Below are 14,028 nucleotides of genomic sequence, written 5' to 3'. Positions count from 1 at the left end.
AATTTCGTCGAAAGTTATTTTGTCATTTATTGTTCCGAGTACGCAAGCGGCGTTCGCAATCTGTATTGCCAGGGAGATTCTCTGTTTTAAAAAGCTGCCTGCTCTGGGTTCCTCAGTGCATATGCTTAGGTTCTTACAAAGCTTGCTCAAAAAAACTTCTGTGCTGGGGCCGGCCGCGCCCTGAATTTCAAAAGCTAGCGGTTGAAAAAGATATCCATCATTTACAAGATCTTTATATTTGTCAATTTTTCGCTCTTCCGCTTCAGCGGCAGCCGTACCAGGGTTACAAACAGACCCGGCATTAATCCTACAAGGGGCTAAGGAGTCTACTACCGTTACATCCCACAAGAGCTGCTTACCATCAGCCCATGGAACGAGCGTCAAACCGTCTGGTCGCTTCTGATCGATCCTGTAGAGGTGTCGTGGTTCTAAAACAGACGGAATGTGAGTAGATGATAGACTCTGCTTTATAAGGGCATTCAGGTTTGAATGCCTAGAGAATCTCCCTGCACTTTTGAGGCAAGAAAGACCATGCCAACCATCCTCGGTAACGTCTTTTCCGCACACGCATTTATGCCGTTCGCATATTTTTGATCCTAATCGAAGTCCTATCGCAATTCTGAGTTGTTGGTTCGACAGTTTTAACCTTAAATTTTTGCAGGGGATGACGTTCAACCATTGGGATCCAAATCTATCTTGGAACGCGTTGAACCTTTTCACGTCCGTTGGTTCGTGTCGTAAAATCAAGTCTGCAATTTCGCTGTCAAAAATTGGCTCCGTCCAATTTTTTTGGATTTCATTTTCCGGAGCCATTTCAATTTTTCCAAGGTCAAACCACCGTTTAAGCGCATCATCATAGGTTCCATCCACATGCTCCAAACCAAAGATTTCGCTCAAGGCATCTTTCGCTCCTACTGCTGAGGCTAAGAAAGCGGGTAAAGCGAGTAGACGAGCGGAAGAAACGCCCAAGCCACCTTTGGCTGCCGGGAGAACTGCTTGTAAAAACTGGTTATCATCCATTTTCACGTTAGTGACCTTGCATAACGAATTTCTTAGTAATTTATCGTAGCGTTCCAAAAAATCATTTTGCAAAAAACAAGGGCTCGTACGCAAAAAATATAGGAGTTTTGGCATGCTAAAGCAATTTTTCAGGAGGTAAAAACCATAATGGGCGTCTAGTTTGTCAATGACATCCGAGATTTTTTCAAGCTCCCTAATTTTTTCGTCGAGTAATTCTTTTCGGCAAAGTTCGCCGATTGGAGATCCTAAAATGAGGAGTTCTTCTTTTGTTTTTATTTTTATTTTGGGGCATATTTTTCGAAATTGTGTTAAAATTGAATTATACTGTGTACTAGTAGTCGGTCCCAAAAAACAAAGTTCACACTTCTCAGTGTTTAAGCTCAGGCCGTAAATTTGTTCCGATTTCAGAATATTTTTAAGGTCCCGGAGTACTACCTTATAGTCGTCGGCTAAATTCCCATCATCTAAATACCAGATGTTAATTTTCGACTCCAACTGTTTGACTAGTGTATGAATTGTTTCCGCAAAAAGGGGTGGGGCTTCAGGATCACCTTGCTGAGTTCCGTCTTCTGACATTATGACAGAGCTTCCGTAAAAAAGGTAACTAGGTTTAGCATACGCGCAATGGGTGTAATTATATAATTCGGGGCGATCTGAAAAAACATGATTCAGCATTGTTTCTCTGTTTAAAGTGTTAAAGGCATTCTTAAAATCTAGTTTTAAAAGAACAGTACATTTTGGATTGTCGTCGCGTTCAATTAGGTTTCGAAACGAGTGCGCAGCTATTTCTGCTCCTCGTTTGGTACCGCATCCTACCTGTACGTTTCCGAAAAAATTTTGTCGCTCGGAGAGGGCCTTGCTTCCAGCGCATTTAGACGCGATACGTCTCAGCGTGTTGCCTATGGCAATCGGTCTCAACCCTCCGTCTATTTTTATGAGGGCGATAAGCTTTGCGCCAAAAAAGAAAGGTCTTAGTGGTTCCGGTATTTTGCCATCTCCAATGAGGTTTATCAGCTTAGTAAGCGATTTCAGAAAATTAAGTCCTGCACTGCCATTCGACTTACTAACAAGATCTTTAAAAATTTGAGGAAATATTTTATCAGGACCTGCTGCTGATCCGTTTGGAAAGGACATTATCGCTTTGTATAGGTCAAAATCGGTTACGAAAAAACTATCCAACTTTTCTGGATTTGGAGCTGCAAATTTGGCTCGCTGCGGGTGCTTAGATAACAATTTTTGATAGTTATCAGTTGAAAAAGGAGCTATTTTGTCATCCGAAGCAGCAAGCCTTATTCCTCCCTTTACATTTCCTTCATCGAGCTTACTACTTATTAACTTTATTCTCTGCTCGAGGTCACTCAGAGGCGGGCTTGAAACTTGGGGATGGGGTTTTGGAAGTGACACGTCATTTGCTCGAATTTTTTTATTTATCAAAGAGCTCATGCTTGTGGTCTGTTTGCGTCCACTTCTTTTCGGTTGCTCCAAAAAAAACAAGAACGACGTTAAAAAAATTAGCCATTTTGTAACATCTTCTACATTGTAGACGATGTCATTTATTTTGTCCGACAGATTTTCCGCCAAGGGAACACGCGAGTCTTTTGGTACTCTCTTGAGTACTCGGACATTTGAGATGGTTGTATTAACATAATTGTCTAGCACTAAATCATTACCTATTGTTGCTTTATTAACAGATATTACATCAACGCATAAAGGACACTGAAACCATTGGGTTTTCTTAGAGTCGCTAAGAGAAATATTTACACAACTGATATGATACCAACTAGAACAACAATCACATTTAATCCAATTTATCAGTCCTGAAGGTTTTAAGCAATCTTTGCTTGTACACTCTTTGTTGTTTTTCCTCATCTTGACGCAGCATAAAGGTAAAAAAAAGGATTTTGACTGGATTTTAGGGGACTGAACTAACCCATGATAAGCGGTTAGTGGGAATTTTACAAATCAGCAAATAAAAAAAAAAAAGACAACTAAATTAATTTAAAAGGTTAAAAGGCAGCATAAAGGTTAAAAATCAAAAACAAGGAACAATCTCACCCGAGCTCAGTAGGTTCAGCGGCGCACCACCAGACTTCTCAAGCCAGTTCCAGTTCCCCACCTCCCCACAGAAAGCCACTTGACAGACCTGTCTCTAAAATCCCTCAGAGGGCGCTCCACATACAGGCACAAACATCAAACATAACAAATCTATTTAATAAGTTTATCACAACAATTAGGCTAAAAGGTGAACAAGCCTACGAGGTGAACAAGCCTACGATACAGATTAAAATTGCAAATGAGATTATTGTTGGAATTCCATTCCGAGTTGTAACGATTGTGCAGCTACAATTGTTACAAAGCAATTCCCGAGAATCAGGAAGGGTGTTGGAACGCCGTGACCAGCCTTCCGGAGAAAAGATAAGACTGTTCTTTGTCCGGATTCCAGAATCCAGAAGGGTCTCGAGAAGAGAACTCAAATTCTATTTTAACAACTTTTAGCTTCCTGGAATGTCCTGAATTGGATTAGTAACATCTAAATTCGTTTTCAGATAATAAGAAGCTAGGAGTTGAGGGCAGGGATTTCAATACAATATCAATATATTGAGCTCAATATCAATATCTTCCATTCAATATCAATATCAATATCAAATAGGATGAAATTTCAATATCAATATCAATATCAATATCTAAAAGCTCAATATCTCAGTATTATCACTATTTTAAGATACCTGAGACCAAATTCAATATTGAATTTCGAAATATATAATTAAATTTGTTTAGTTTTTTTTGCAATGTAATTGTTTTTTGTTTAATTTGTTTAATTTTAATGCTTGAGTGAGTTGAGTTGACTGTTTGACTTAGTCAGTCCATTGAGTTATCTTGAATTTCTTTTGGTTTTTTTTCACAGAAATGCCTCACGTTTCAAGCAATGATACAAAATCCGTTTTTCTCAATATCTACAAAAAATTCAATATCAATATCAATATCTAGCCTTCAATATCTCAATATTAAAAATTCAATATTGACATCGTCTCAATATTCAATATCTGATCATTCAATATATTGCAATCCCTGGTTGAGGGAAAGGGTTGATCCATCTCCAATGGGAATGATGATTTTTATCTACTGAACAAAAAAGTGGTTAAATAAAAAAAACAAGTAGTAGCCCTGTTTTAAGGAGTGACCTCGTTGTCTGAGGATAATGAGACCCAGCCATGAGCTCACTATTTTGCATGTAATAAGTAATTCTGAGCGTTCTGGCCGTTAGCCCAAAACAGTAACGACTTTGTCGACACGATGCTAAAAGGACCACATAAAAAACTGGCTTCGGTAGAGGCGGTTAAAAGGTTTATTTTCCGTCGAATTGTACAACCGGGCGAATGAAACAATTCCAGTCAAATCCTGGAAATTTTCAAAAATTACGCAAGCGACGTTCGCAATCCATATTACCAGAAAAATTCTCTGTTTTAAAAAGCTACCTGCCCTGTGTTCCTAGGTTTTCATGCTTAGGTCCGGTTTAAAAAGATATTCATCATCTATTGAGTCTTTAAAATTATCATTTTTTTTGCTCTTCCGCACCTTTGAGGCAAGAAAAGCCATGCCAACCATCTTTGGTAACATCTTTTAAGCATAGGCATCTATGCGTTTTGCAAATTTTAGAGCGTAATCGAATTCCTAATGCAAGTTGCACGGGATGAAATTCAACCATTAGGAGCCAAAACTATCTTAGAACGCGTTGAATCATTTTACGTCCTCTGGTTTGAGCCTTAAAATCAAATAAACAATTTCACTTTCAAAAATTGGCTTTGTCCAATTCTTTTGAATTTCGTTTTCCGGAGCCATTTCAATCTTTCCAAGTTCAAACCACCGTTTAAGCGCAATATCATAAATTCGATCCACATGCTCCAAAACAAAAACTTTGCCTAAGGCATGTTTCGCTCCTACTGCTGAGGCTAATGTAGAGAAACGGAAGTTTCCCTGTTAGTAAATTGTAAAGAGCATAGTTTTAACTAATTTAGCGAAGGTAATTGCTAAATCATGATGTCTGAGATTTGTAACCGCAATAAATAACTTTGACAAATATGCAAATGCCTTGACAGGCGATAGAAATTTTCTGTTTATATATATTGTCAGACAAAGCTGCTAAAAGGTGGGAAAATCCGTAATCTGTGTAAAATCAATAATTACTCGGATTAAAGATAGAAACGGGGCAACCCGGGAACACTATAAAAATTATACATTCAGAGCAATCATTTGGTTTATAAAATCATCTTTGATAAACCATTTTAGAAGTAAAGTTCTGTAATTATCACATAAGTCTGCGGTTAAGTATGGCAACGGAAAGTTCGGTAACCAAAATGTTTGTGCCGGAGGCATTTACCGGCTCTAACGACTTTGAAAGCTACCTGACAAATTTTGAGCTATTAGCCAAACTGGAAAACTGGAAAGTTACTGTAAGTGGAACCAAAACTGTTTCGCGTTAAGATTGTAAAAATCTGGAATCGAATTTTACTGTAACCTCCCAAAGGCAAACAGAAATAGCTTCGATGAGACCGTTAAAGTTTTTCTAAGACATTACAGTGAAAAATCGGCGGTGTTCCGAAGAGGGTTAGCGCGTTGCGTGCAGCAGGCAGGAGAAAAATTAAAAAGTTTCCTGGGAGAATTACAGCAATTGGCGCTGAAGGATCACGGACATACGGGATCACTTAGTGCTTCGAGGTTTTCTCGAAGTGATCCACCACAGCCAAACTAGGATTGAGCTCCGCAAGACAATTGGGGACAAGGACATGAACATCGCGACTGCTTTAGAGCGAGCTTTTCACCTGGAAGCTGTAATGAGAAATGAGTAAGAAGAACAAACGCCACGAATAGCAGCCATACGGAGGGGTGAAACAGAAATCCCAATAGACTCGGTGAGCAGACTAGTCCAACAGATGACGGTTGGTAATGAAAAAATGCCCAGAGCACTGACGGTCGAAGAGACAACAGCCAATGGGGAGATATGCGACGCGATGGAAACCGATATGGGGAACAAGGTTCAAGAGACCGAGCAAGAACTGCCATCCCAGAACCAATACGCGCGAGGAAATGACAATCCCAGAAGGGAAAACAACCATGACAAATATCGAACATGTAGGCAAAAGGACCATTGAGCAATCAACTGCCGTAATTGTTTCACTTTTGGAAATTCTGCCCACATTAAACGAAATTGCCCTTGGAAAAAAAGTACGGATCAAACCAACGTAATCAGGATGTGTTCCACTAACGAAACAAAAGGTTTCAATGTGGAGTTGTTATCGAGCGGGAAACTGGTAAAAGGACTGTTAGACAGTTGGAGTAGCACTTCGCTCATAAGTTTCGACACGTATGAACGGCTCGGAAAGCCGAGAAGCATAAAGGCTTCTGATAATAAAGTGTTAGCGGCTAACACTTCGGCGTTGAAAATAGTTGGCAGTGTCGACATCAAAATCCAAATGAAACCAAAATCCGGATAGTTCGCCAAAGAGTTTTTAAAAACGGCGGATAAATGTTTACCTTGCCTTCTTGGTTTGGACTTCATGATAGATGTGGAATGTATTCTAAATATTCGTGAGCAATTGCTATACAGTACAAAACATCGGACAGCGCTTTCTATATCAGTAAAAACAGGGACCGGTGTCCGAACCTTTGCAATAGCAGAGACGAATGCAAGAATCCCCAGCAGACATGAAAAAATAGTAGAAATCATCATCAAGGATGAAAACGGTACCGACTTCAGTAGTACAAAAAAGGTTCAAAATACCAGGCTTTGAAAACAAGGTTGGTACTATACCTCGGGAGAAAGTGGATATTATCTTAGCATCAGAGACTACAAATAGTTTTGAAGTGGAATAATCGAAAAAAAAATTATGAGAAAGGGAACAATAGAGGAGTCAACTATGTAAATCCAGTGGAGTAGATTTCGCCTACTAAAAAAAATTATGGGCTCAGTTCTAGTCAATGGAGGATTAACCATTGGGACCTTGTATGCGCATGTAAAAATGACAAGTACTGCTAGTGCGTTGGTTTTTGTGGACCCAACGGGAATGGCTCAAGTGAGAAAGTGGGGGAACAGGAGTTTCGAACTAGATTCGGTAGCGTACACAAACAATGTGACAACAACTGAATGACCAGTAATTTCGTTAGCAAAATTTTCGAACTCAAGCAGCTTTTCGCACTTGGCAACAAAGAATAGAAATTATCTAGCAAGGCAAAGCGAAAGTTCCGGGAAAAAAAAGAGTTCATTTGCTGTTGAAGTTTTAAGGGATCAAACTATAATTTAAGGAGCAATTGAGACTCTCTGAAATTGAGGTTAACAACGGGTTTGAGAAGCTCCTGCAAATAAAGGGAGTCGGTGAAGGCTACAAATTAAAAAATATAGCTCTCGAAATAGAGAGGAACTCTGGAGAGCGAGTACAAGAAGAAAATCTCTAAATTTAGGAGGGAGAGGAAGAAGCTTCAAGCTAACTTGAAGGCAGAAATTTTCGCAAAAGATTTACTGAGGAAGAGACTGCGTCTACATGACGCACAGAGTCCTTTCTCCGCCCCTCCGAGGTTTGTCCTTTAGACAAATTTTTGATGTGCTCAATAAAGATAGTCCCTTATAACGTGCATTCACCGGCTCTAACGACTTTGAAAGCTACCTGACAAACTTTGAGCTATTAGCCAAACTGAAAAACTGGAAAATTACTGTAAGTGGAACCAAAACTGATGAACGGCCGCCTTGCTTCGCGCTAAGATTGTAAAAATCTGCAATCGAATTTTACTGTAACCTCGCAAAGGCAACCAGAAATAGCTTCGATGAGACCGTTAAAGCTTTTCTAAGACATTAGAGTGAAAAACCGGCGGTGTTCCGCAGAGAGCTAGCGCGTGGCGTGCAGCAGGCAGGAGAAAATTTAACAGGTATCCTACAGCAATTGGCGTTGAAGGATCACGGACATACGGGATCACTTAGTGCTTCGAGGTTTTCTCGAAGGGATCCACCACAGCCAAACTAGGATTGAGCTCCGCAAGACAATTGGAGACAAGGACATGAACATCGCGACTGCTTTAGAGCGATTGTTTCACCTGGAAGCCGTAATAAGAATGAGTAAGAAGAACATACGCCACGAATAGCAGCCATACGGAGGGATGAAACAGAAATCCTAATAGACTCGGTGAACAGACTAGTCCAACAGAAGTCGGTTGGTAATGAAGAAATGCCCGAAGCAGTGAAAAATTTATGAGAAAGGGAACAATAGAGGAGTCAATTATGTAAACCAAGTGGAGTGGATTTCGCCCACAAAAAAATCATGGGCTCAGTTCTAGTCAAAGGGGAATTAACCATTGGGACCTTGTATGCGCATGTAAAAATGTCGAGTAGTGCTAGTGCGTTGTTGAGTTCCGCCTTCCGACCTTATGGTAGAGCTATTTTAAAAAGGTAACAAGGTTTACTATATGCGCAATGGCCGTAATTTTACATTTTGGGTTAATTTGAAAAAACATGACTCAGCATTGTCTTCATTTAGAGAGTTAAAGGCATTCTAAAAAAATTTTGTTCAAAGAAGAGTCATTTTGGGTTGTCGTCAAGCTCAATTAGGTTTCAAAACGAGTGCGCAGCTATTTCTGCTTCTCGTTTAGTTCCGCATCCGACATGTAGGTTTTTCGATAAAATTTCGTCGCTCGGAGAGGGCCTTGTTTCCAGCGCATTTAGACGCTGTTCGTCTCAGCGTGTTGCCTATTACAATCGATCTGAACCCTCCATCTATCTCTATGGGGGCGATAATTTGCGCCAAAACAAAAAATTTTAGGTGTTCGGGTATTTTGCCATCTCCAATGAGGTTTATTAGCTTAGAAAGTGATTTCAGAAAAAATTGAGTCCTTCACTGCCATTCTAATTACTAACAAGATCTTTAGAAACTTGATGAACCACTTTATCCGTACCTGATGCTGATCCGTACTTGACTATCTATTTTTTTGGATTTGGAGCTGCGAATTTGGCTCACTAAGGGTGCTTAGACAACGATTTTTGATAGTTATCAAAAGAAAAAGGAGCAATATTGTCATCCGAAGCAGCAAGCCTTATACCTCCCTTTATATTTTCTTCATCGAGCATACTACTTAATAGCTTTACTCTATGCTCGAGGTCTCTCAGAGGCGAGCTTGAAACTTGGGGATGGTTTTTGGAAGTGAGACATGATTTGCTCGAATTCTTTTATTTATCAAAGAGCTCATGCTTTGGTCTGCTTGCTTCGACTTCTGTTTAGTTGCTCCAAAAAACATGAAAGACGTTTAAAAAATTAGCCAATTGTAACATCTTCTATAATGTAGATGATGTCATTTATTTTGTCCGACAGACTTTCCGCCAACGGAAGACGCGAGTCTTTTGGTACTCTCTTGAGTACTCGGACATTTGAGATAGCTGTGCTAACATAATTATCTTGTACTAAATCATTACCTATTATTGCTTTATTAACAGATTTTATATCAACGCATTAAGCACATTGAAATCATTGGATTTTCTTAAGGTCGCTAAGACAAAGATTTACACAACTGAAAAGATACCAACTAGAACAACAATCACATACAATCCAATTTATCAGTCCTGAAAGTTTAAAGCAATCTTTGCTTGTACTGTCTTTGTTGTTTTTCCTCTTCTTGACCCAGCAATAAGGTAAAAAAAACGGATAATTAAATTAATTTAAGTTTTAAATTGAAGTACACAAATCAGAAAGAAAAAACAATCTCAACTGAGCTCAGTAGGTCCAGCGGTGCAACAACCAGACTAATCAAGCCAGTTCCTGTTTTCCCCTTCACCCCAGAAAGCCACTTGACAAACCTGTCTCTAAAATCCCTCAAAGAGCGCTCGAAAAACAGGCGCAAACATCAAACATAACAAAGCGGCGTAACAAGCGGCGTCAAAACTATTGCTAGATATGGAAATGATAACGATAAAAAGGAGACGATTAGTGTTGATTTGTTTAAAATTTAACGACATAAGGGTTAGGTTTCTTCAATAAGGACACGCAACTGGACACGAGAAAATATCTTAAGATATAACAAATAAAAAAATCGTCGAAATTTGTTTTGTCGTTTATTGTGCCGAGTAAGCCAGCGGCTTTCGCAATCTGTATTACCAAGAAGATTCTCTGTTTTAACAAGCTGCCTGCCCTGTGTTCATAGGTTTTCACGCTTAGATCCTAAGAAAAGCTTGTTCGAAAAAAAATCCGTGCTAGGGCCGGCCGCGCATTGAATCTCAAAAGCTTGCGTTTCAAAAAGATATACATCATCTACTGAGTTTTTAAAATTATCATTTATTTATGCTCTTCCGCACATTTGAGGCAAGAAAAGCCATGCCAACCTTCTTTGGTAATGTCTTTTAAGCATAGGCTTTTATGCGCTTTGCAAATTTTAGAGCGTAATCGAATTCCTAATGCAATTCTGAAGTATTGTTTCGATACTCTTAATCTTGGACGTTTGCACGGGATGAAATTCAACCATTAGAAGCCGAACCTATCCTGGAACGCGTTGAATATATTTTTAGGTCTATTGGAGTGAGTCTCAAAATCAACTCTGCATTCTCGCTGTCAAAAATTGGCCTCTGACAAATTTTTCGGCTTTTGTTTTCCGGAGCCATTCAAATTTTTCCAAGTTCAAACCACAGCGAAGCATTATATGTTTCATCCTTATGCTCCAAACCAAAGATTTTGCGGTAAAGCTAGTAGATGAGCAAAAAAACAGCCGAATCACCTTTGGCTGCCGGGAAAACTGCGTGTAAAAAAGTTATTATCATCGTTTTGGTTTCTATATTGTCGTAGCGTTCCAAAAAATCAGTTTGCCAAAATTAAGGGCTCTTACGCAACAAGTTAAGGAGTTTTGGCGAGTGTGCAGCTGTTTCTGATCCTCATTCAGCGCCACACCCGACCTGGATTTTCCAGAAATTTTTTTTGCTCGGTGAGGGCCTTGCTTCTATCCCATTTAGACGCGACACATCTTAGCGCGTTGCCTATGGCAATTGGTCTTAACAATGGAGGCCCTAATTTTGCGCCAAAAAGAAAGGTTTTAGGGGTTTGGGTGTTTTGTCATCTCCAATGAGGTTTATCAGCTTAGAAAGCGATTTCAGAAAATTAAGTCCTGCACTGCCATTCGTCTTACTCAGAACATTTTTAAAAACTTGAGGAACCATTTTATCCGGACCTGCTGCTGATCTGATCGGAAAGGACATTATCGCTTTCTATAGATCAAACTCGGTTACAACAAAACTATCTACATTTTTTGGACTTTGAGCAGCAAATTTGGTTCGCTGAAAAGTCTTAGGAAGTGAGACATGATTTGCTCGAATTTTTTTAATTATCAAAGAGCTCATGCTTTGGTCTGCTTGCTTCGACTTCTGTTTAGTTGCTCCGAAAAACATGAAAGACGTTAAAAAAATTAGCCAATTGTAACATCTTCTATAATGTAGATGATGTCATTTATTTTGTCCGACAGACTTTCCGCCAACGGAAGACGCGAGTCTTTTGGTACTCTCTTGAGTTCTCGGACATTTGAGATGGCTCTGCTAACATAATTGTCTTGTACTAAATCACTACCTATTATTGCTTTATTAACAGATTTTATATCAACGCATAAAGCACATTGAAATCATTGGATTTTCTTAAGGTCGCTAAGACAAATATTTACACAACTGAAAAGATACCAACTAGAACAACAATCACATACAATCCAATTTATCAGTCCTGAAGGTTTAAAGCAATCTTTGCTTGTACAGTCTTTAATGTTTTTCCTCATCTTGACCCAGCAATAAGGTAAAAAAAAACGGACAATTAAATTAATTTAAGTTTTAAATTGAAGTGCACAAATCAGAAAGAAAAAACAATCTCACCCGAGCTCAGTAGGTCCAGCGGTGCAACAACCAGACTAATCAAGCCAGTTCCTGTTTTCCCCTTCACCCCAGAAAGCCACTTGACAAACCTGTCTCTAAAATCCTTCAAAGGGCGCTCGAAAAACAGGCGCAAACATCAAACATAACAAAGCGGCGTAACAAGCGGCGTCAAAACTATTGCTAGATATGGAAATGATAACGATAAAAAGGAGACGATTAGTGTTGATTTGCTTAAAATTTAACGCCATAAGAGTTAGGTTTCTTCAATAAGGACACGCAACTGGACACGAGAAAATATCTTAAGATATAACAAACAAAAAAATCGTCGAAATTTGTTTTGTCGTTTATTGTGCCGAGTAAGCCAGCGGCTTTCGCAATCTGTATTACCAAGAAGATTCTCTGTTTTAACATGCTTCCTGCCCTGTGTTCATAGGTTTTCACGCTTAGATCCTAAAAAAAGCTTGTTCGAAAAAAAATCCGTGCTAGGGCCGGCCGCGCATTGAATCTCAAAAGCTTGCGTTTCAAAAAGATATTCATCATCTACTGAGTTTTTAAAATTATCATAACTTTTTGTTCTTCCGCACATTTGAGACAAGAAAAGCCATGCCAACCTTCTTTGGTAATGTCTTTTAAGCATAGGCATTTATGCGCTTTGCAAATTTTAGAGCGTAATCGAATTCCTAATGCAATTTTGAAGTGTTGTTTCGATACTCTTAACCTTGGATGTTTGCACGGGATGAAATTCAACCATTGGAAGCCGAACCTATCCTGGAACGCGTTGAATATTTTTTTAAATCTATTGGAGTGAGCCTCAAAATCAACTCTGCATTCTCGCTGTCAAAAATTGGCCTCTGTCCAATTTTTTGGCTTTTGTTTTCCGGAGCCATTCAAACTTTTCCAAGTTCAAACCACAGCGAAGCATTATAGGTTTCATTCTTATGCTCCAAACCAAAAATTTTGCGGTAAAGCTAAAAGATGAGCAAAAAAACAGCCTAATCACCTTTGGCTGCCGGGAAAACTGCGTGTAAAAAAGTTATTATCATCGATTTCTTTTGTATATTGTCGTAGCGTTCCAAAAAATCAGTTTGCCAAAATCAAGGGCTCTTACGCAACAAGTTAAGAAGTTTTGGCGTGCTAAAGTAATTTTTTAGGATGTACAAACCGTAATGAGCGCCCAGTTTTTCGAGGACATCTGACATTCCTTCAAGACCCTAAATCGTTTCATCGAGCGAGTCTTTTTGAGAATTTTCGCCGATTTCTATTTCTAATAAAGGAAATTTTTTTTTGTTTTTATGTTTTTATGGGCAAATTTTTAGCCGTTGATTTGAATAAAATTGTACTCTGTACTCGTGGGTGCTCCCAAAAAACAAACCTAGTACTTTTTAGTGTCCAAGCTCAGGCCTTAAATTTGTTCCTTTTTCAGAATAGTTTTAAGGTCTCGGAATACTATCTTATAGTCATCGGCTAAGTTACCATCATCTGAACACCAGATGTTAATTTTCAACTCCAACTGTTTGACTAGTGTCTGAATTGATTCTGCAAAAAGGTGAGTGGCTTCAGGATCGCCCTGTTGAGTTCCGTCTTCTGACATTATGATAGAGCTTCCGAAAAAAGCTAACAAGGTTTACTATACGCGCAATGGTTGTATTTGTACAATTCGGGACAATTTAAAAAAACACATGATTTATTCAGCATTGTTTCTCTATTTAGAGGGTTAAGGGCATTCTGAAAATCTAGTTTTAAAAGAACAATGCATTTTGTATTGTCGTTGCGCTCATTTAGGTATCGAAACGAGTGTGCAGCTGTTTCTGATCCTCATTCAGCGCCACACCCGACCTGGATTTTCCAGAAATTTTTTTTGCTCGGTGAGGGCCTTGCTTCTATCCCATTTAGACGCGACACATCTTAGCGCGTTGCCTATGGCAATTGGTCTTAACATTACGTCTAACTTCAATGGAGGCCCTAATTTTGCGCCAAAAAGAAAGGTTTTAGGGGTTTGGGTGTTTTGTCATCTCCAATGAGGTTTATCAGCTTAGAAAGCGATTTCAGAAAATTAAGTCCTGCACTGCCATTCGTCTTACTCAGAACATTTTTAAAAACTTGAGGAACCATTTTATCCGGACCTGCTGCTG

This window comes from Symsagittifera roscoffensis, chromosome 7, assembly GCF_963678635.1.
Source record: "Symsagittifera roscoffensis chromosome 7, txSymRosc1.1, whole genome shotgun sequence".
Taxonomy (NCBI): domain Eukaryota; kingdom Metazoa; phylum Xenacoelomorpha; order Acoela; family Convolutidae; genus Symsagittifera; species Symsagittifera roscoffensis.
This window is presented reverse-complemented; position numbering follows the sequence as displayed.